The 7,054-nt window shown below is 39.8% G+C and overlaps 1 pseudogene; it reads right to left on the minus strand.

The window, feature by feature from the left end:
• Window positions 1–582: 582 nt before the first annotated feature.
• Window positions 583–2,003, minus strand: LOC118548948 (elongation factor 1-alpha 1 pseudogene; annotated as a pseudogene).
• Between the last annotated feature and the right edge of the window lie 5,051 nt (window positions 2,004–7,054).

Raw genomic sequence — 7,054 nt, forward strand, 5'->3', positions numbered from 1 at the left:
CCCTGTATGTAGTCAAACTTATGGATTAGTCAGCCCAAAGGTGAATCCTAATGCACTGACCATTCTCTTCCACTGGTCCTCACTCCTTTTATGCATGCAAACCAAAAGTTCCACAAAAGAAGGGAAGGCAATAAGGAGGGAAAACAAGTCAGAAATCTCAGCTCTGGACATGAGCCCTGCCTTTTCGGTGAAATCCAAGGCCAAGCCCCTGACATTCACAAGTACTATTTAAAATTTCAGATCCCTGCAAAGGAGAAAGAGTACATGGAGAAGAAGTACTTAATTTTTTTTTTTTTTCTCATTAAACTTTTGTTTTAATGGGTCTCAAAATTCTGTGACAGATTTTTGGTCAAGTTGTTTCCATTAAAAAGTACTGATTTTAAAAACTAATAACTTAAAACTGCCACACACACACACACACACAAAAACAAATGGTCCACAAAACATTCTCCTTTCCTTCTGAAGTAAAAGTTTTACGATGCATTGTTATCATTAACCAGTCTTTTACTATTAAACTTAAATGGCCAATTGACACAGTTCTGAGACCATTCTTCCACCACTGATTAAAACTGGGGTGGCAGGTATTGGGTATAATATTCATTTAGCCTTCTGAACTTTCTGGGCAGACTTGGTGACCTTCCCAGCTCCAGCTGCCTTCTTGTTCACTGCTTTGATGATACCCACAGCAACCGTCTGTCTCATGTCACGAACAGCAAAACAACCCAAAGGAGGAGTCAGAGAAGCTCTCAAAACACATAGTCTTGCCAGGAACCATATCAACAATGGCAGCATCACCAGATTTCAAGAACTTGGGACCATCTTCCAGCTTTTTTCCAGAACGACGATCTACTCCTTCAGCTCAGCAAACTTGCAAGCAATGTGAGCTGTGTGACAATCCAGCACAGGTGCATATCCAGCACTGATTTGGCCTGGATGGTTCAGGATAATCACCTGAGCCGTGAAGCCAGCTGCTTCCATTGGTAGGTCATTTTTGCTGTCACCAGCCACATTGCCACGATGAGCATCTTTGACAGATATGTTCTTGACATTGAAGCCCACATTGTCCCCAGGAAGAGCCTCACTCAAAGCTTCATGGTGCATTTCAACAGACTACTTCAGTTGTAACATTGGAGCAAGGGTGACCCCATGCCAAGTTTAAGAACACCAGTCTCCACTAGGCCCACAGGGACAGTACCAATACCACCAATTTTGTAGATGTCCTGGAGAGGCAGATGCAAGGGCTTGTCAGTTGGACGAGTTGGTGGCAGAATGCAATCCAGAGCTTCAAGCAGTGTGCTTCCACTGGCATTCCCATCTTTACGGGTGACTTTCCATCCCTTGAACCAAGGCATGTTGTCACCATTCCAACCAGAAATTGGCACAAATGCTACTGTGTTGGGGTTGTAGCCAATTTTCTTAATGTAGGTGCTGACTTCCTTAATGATTTCCTTGTATCTCTTCTGGCTGTAGGGTGGCTCAGTGGAATCCATCTTGTTAACACCAGCAATTAGTTGTTTTACACCCAGTGTGAAAGCCAGAAGGGCATGCTCACGGGTCTGCCCATTCTTGGAGATACTGGCTTCAAATTCACCAACACCAGCAGCAACAATCAGGACAGCACAGTCAGCCTGAGATGTGCCTGTAATCATGTTTTTGATAAAGTCTCTGTGTCCTGGGGCATCAATGATGGTCACATAATACTTGCTGGTCTCGAATTTCCACAGGGAGATATCAGTGGTGATACCACATTCACGTTCAGCTTTCAGTTTATCCAAGACCCAGGGATACTTGAAGGAGCCCTTTCCCATCTCATCAGCCTCCTTCTCAAATTTTTCGATAGGTCTTTTGTCGATCCCACCACATTTGTAGATCAGATGACCAGTAGTGGTAGACTTGCCTGAATCTACGTGTCCAATGACGACGATGTTGATGTGAGTCTTTTCCTTTCCCATTTTGGTTTAGGTTGAGCGGTGGTTTTCACGACACCTGTGTTCTGGCAGCAAACCCGTTGCAAAAAAGCAGAAGTACTTAATTTTAATGTAGATGAATTTATCAATTTTTTTTTATGGTTTCTGTTTTTTTTACAACTCATTCAAGAAGTCTCCTACACCCGAAAACACTGGAATGTTCTCAAATATTGTCTTCTCAGTAGTACATATTTCTGCCTTCACATTTAGGTCTTTTAATGTCCTTGGAATTGATTTTTTTTACTATAGTATGAATTTGGGTTCCAAATTATTTCTGTTTTTCCATGTGGATAAGCAACTGTCTCAGCAACATTTATGGAAATGTCCATTCTTTCCCCGCTGATTTGAAATACTGTCTCTGTCATATTTTAGGCTCCATACACTGTTTTATTAGTGTACTCAATAATCCCTGTATAATACCGATACTGTTTTATTACTCAAGCCTGGACTAGCTACCTAATTTGACGGCCCAGAGCGAAATGAAAATGTGGAGACCTTGTTTAAAAACTATGAAGAATTTCACAACACTGAGAGCAGAGCATTAGACCAAGCACGTGGCCCTTCCAAGAACAGGTCACACACCCATAATTCTAGCCTTCACTAGAACAGAATATATCTTGTTGTGTCTGTTAGGTAATTGTGCTATCAGAGTGTCTTTCTTCTTCCAAATCACTGCAAATTCATCTTCTTTCTGTAGGAATCCACTAAATATCACACGTGAAGATTTCATTCCTAAAATAAGTCTACCTATTGGATTGTACTTTTCTAGAATATATATATATTTTTTTTTCTTTCCCCCCCCCAAGGGGCTGCTTCAAAAATGTACCACAAACTTGTGGCTTAAAATAACAGAAATATGTTGTCTCACAGTTCTGGAGGCTAGAAATTTAAAATCAGGATGTCACCAGGGCCATACTCTTTCTGAAATCTGCAGAGAAAAAGAATATCCTTGCATTTTCTGAGCCTCCAGTGGTGGCCATCCATTCTTAGCATTCCTTGGCCCCGAGATGCATCACTCCAGTTTCTGTGTCCATCTTTGCATGGTGCTCTTTCTGTGTGTCTCCTGTCTTCACGTAGCTATCTCCTTATAAGGACACTAGTCAGATTAGGAGCTCACCCTACTCCAGTATGATTTCATCTTAACTAATTATATCTGCAAAGACATTATTTCAAAAACAGTCACATTTTGAGGTACAGGGAGTTAGGATTTTAACATATCTTTTTCTGTAGGGGAGAAATAGTTGACCCCCTATCAGATACCATGAAGTTCAGAGCTAAATAACAAGATCAGTGATAACACCTATGATTTCCATAGCTATATTTTTTCTTAATCCTAATTTACTAGTTCTCAATCATATTTTACCTAGACCTAATTATTCACTTCCGTTTCTGTTAAATATATTTTTTTTGTGTGTGTATCTTTGTTAGAGCTATACCTTCACTTTTTTGTGGAATGATGTGAGTAGTGAGTCAGTTTTTAAATTTTTACAGATAAATCCTTTGGTGTCATTCAGTTACCACACAAACCTGCCAGTCTATCCGCAAGTTTCATTATGAGGAAGAAGAATATGTGATGGTTATCCTTTCAGGTGTGGTATTACACTACCTGTATTAATGTACACATTTAACCTTTTTAAAGTTATATAACCTCCTTAGCTCTCACATTTCCTAAGTTTAAAAATGAGAATAAAATAATATTTCAGGTGCCCACCACATGATAAGTATCCAACAAATATTAGCTTTGATTAGATATTTTTGTAACTTAATATGGTTAACAATTAAAGATATTTGCAGTTTATAAATTATCAACCATAATTCTGCTCCAAGTGGCTTAAAAGGGAATTCATGCATTTATTTATTCAACAGATATTCATTGAATGCCTAGTGAATGATAGCCATTTTCCTAAGTAAACTCATGTGTGCTCTAATCCAAGAATAGTACCCAACACACAGTAAATGCCCAATAAATCAATGTTGAATGAGTGAAAAAGTCCCTGATATCACAGAACTTATAATCTATTTGGAGGAAAGATGCATTGAATAAATACATAATGTAAAGTGCTGTTAAGTTCAATGAAGAAAGATAAAGCAAGATGAGATAAGGGTGATGGAGTGGGGGTGGAAAGCAGTTTTAGAAAGTGAGGTTAGAGTATGCACTGCTGAAGGGGAGATGTTTAAAGAAAACCATGAGTGACCTAACTGCCTTCCAGGCAGAAGGAACAGGTTGCAAGAGCTCTGAAGTGGGAATGTGCTTGGCAGGTTTGGGAAATAGCAAGAGGCCATTGAGTTAGTAAAATAGAAAGTTCTTTCCACTTGAGCTATCTACTAAGGCCAAATACTTTTTTTTTTTTTTTTTTTAAGATATTTATTTATTTGACAGAGAGAGAGAGATGGAACACAAGCAGGGGGAGTGGGAGAGGGAGAAGCAGGCTTCCCACTGAGCAGGGAGCCCAATGCGGGGCTGATGCCAGGACCCTGGGATCATGACCTGAGCTGAAGGCAGACGCTTAACCCATTGAGCCACCCAGGCGCCCCAGGCCAAATACTATTATATAAATGTAAAATGAGTCCCATTTGTTGTATAAGAGCTCAAAGAAGGGAGAGAGAATTTGTCCTGGCTGGGTTGGTGATTGAAAATCTTGCAAAGGAGGAAGGATTTAAACATGGGTGGAAGAGAGTCCCCTAAGTGTGACCAGGTTAAGAGCAGTGTCAGCATCTCAGGGGAGCTTATTAGCAATGCAGACTTTCAGGCCTCACCCCAGTCTCCTTCCTGGGGGTGAAATCCCAAAACTCGTGCTTCAGTAAACTCTTAGGGTGGTTCTTCCGCATGCCAGAGTTGCAAAGCACTGCTCCAGCACTGCTTCTTGAGCTTTAAGGAACAACTACATCACCTGGACACTTAATTAAAATGCAGATGCTCATTCAGTGGGTCTGGGGTAGAGCCTGAGATTCTACATTTCTGACAAGCTCCCAGATGAAGCAGACAACAGGCGACACACCAGGGCCTGAGAATTGATATTAGCCAACTTTTTCTGTAAAGGACCAGATAGTAAATATTTTAGGTTTTGCCAGCCTTTCAGTCTCTGTTGAAACATGAAAGACAATACATACATGGATGGGCACATTCTCGTAAAATTTTATTTATGGACACTGAAATTAGAATTTCATAAAATTATTATGTATTTCAGAATATTCTTTTTGTTTGTTTGTTTCTTCCAACCACTTAAAAATGTGAAAACCATTCTTAGCTCATAGGCCATAGTTTGCTGACCCCTGGCCTAGAATAATGTTGTATAGGGCAGGGCGATTCCATTTTCTTGTCCCCCAGTTGTGTAATAAGTGCCTAGAATTTGTACAGGAGAAAGTTAAACAAGATAAATTTTTGCAAATGAGAAAAAAGCCTTCAGGAAAAATATGTTGTCATTGTTAATAGCATGTAAAGAATCATTACGTGTTAATTATTTATGTAAATACAATACACATCTTATACAACCATATAAAATACATGGTCAGAGAAACTGGAGGAAGGCTAACCTGGATATGACAGGAGATAAACATGATAGTTAGTTTCAAATATATGAAAGCTTGTCATATTGTAGAAGAACGCTGCATAGTCTGCTTTTCTACAGAACGTAAAATTAGGATCAGTGGATCTTACAGGGAAGTAGATTCCAATTCAACCTGAGAAAGAACTTAAACAGTTGGAGTTGTGCAACCACACAGCTGGTTTTCCCAGGAGGTGATGTTTTCAGAGTCACCAGAAATAAAATAGAGAGTCTGATAAGCATGATGGAAGAAGAAATTATGCATTGGATCTAGAGCAGATTCCATGTCTAATATTTTTCTCAACTGTATTTTCTTTTACATTCTCTCCAGTTGTCTCTGGCTTAATTCTTTTTAAAAAAAATTTTTTATTAACATATAAAGTATTATTTGTTTCAGGGGTACAGGTCTGTGATTCATCACTCTTACACAATTCACAGCGCCCACCATAGTACATACCCTCCCCAATGTCCATCACCCAGCCACCCCATCCCTCCCACCCCCTCCACTCCAGCAACCCTGTTTGTTTCCTGAGATTAAGAGTCTCTTATGGTTTGTCTCCCTCTCTGGTTTCGTCTTGTTTCATTTTTCCCTCCCTTCCCCTATGATCCTCTGTCTTGTTTCTCAAAATCCTCATATCAGTGAGATCATATGATACTTGTCTTTCTCTGATTGACTTACTTCGCTTAGCATAATACCCTCTAGTTCCATCCATGTTGTTGCAAATGGCAAGATTTCATTTTTTGATGGCTGCATAATATTCCATTGTATATATATACCACATCTTCTTTAATCCATTCATCTGTTGATGGACATCTAGGCTCTTTCCATAGTTTGGCTATTGTGGACATTGCTGCTATGAACACTGGGGTGCACATGCCCCTTCAGAGCACTACATTTGAATCTTTGGGGTAAATACACAGTAGTGCAATTGCTGGGTTGTAGGGTAGCTCTATTTTCAACTTTTTGAGGAACTCTGGCTTAATTCTTAAGTCCACTCTAAATAACTGTATAAAAAGCCTCCTATCTAGACTCTTCACCACCAGCCTTATCAACCCAATCCAATTCAACAGTGAAGTGTCAGAGAAATCCTTTGAAATCTCACCTCCGATTGTTACTTCCCTGTGCTCAAACCTTCAATGATTTAACCTTCCAGATTAATTATTCACTAGTTTTCTTATTCTGACATTCGGTCCCCTTCATAGCCCTCACAAGTTTTTTATTCCCCAGTTCTTGCTCACCCATTTGCAATGGACCACTTGTTAGTCACAGAGACCTCGCTTCTACACCCCTATTTTCCCTTGCACAGGCTATTCCCACAAGCTGCCGTACCATTTTATCCACTCCCATTCTTGTTGTTCATTTATCTAAATCCTACTCATCTTTTATTTTTTTAAATTAAATTAAACATTTTTTTTTAAGAAAGTTCCAGCATGGGGCTTGAAGTCAGGACCCTGAGGTCAAGACCTGAGATGAGATCAAGAGTTGGATGCTTAACCGACTGAGCCACCCAGGTACCCCCCTGCTCATCTTTTAAAGCCCAT

This window comes from Halichoerus grypus, chromosome 2, assembly GCF_964656455.1.
Source record: "Halichoerus grypus chromosome 2, mHalGry1.hap1.1, whole genome shotgun sequence".
NCBI lineage: Eukaryota > Metazoa > Chordata > Mammalia > Carnivora > Phocidae > Halichoerus > Halichoerus grypus.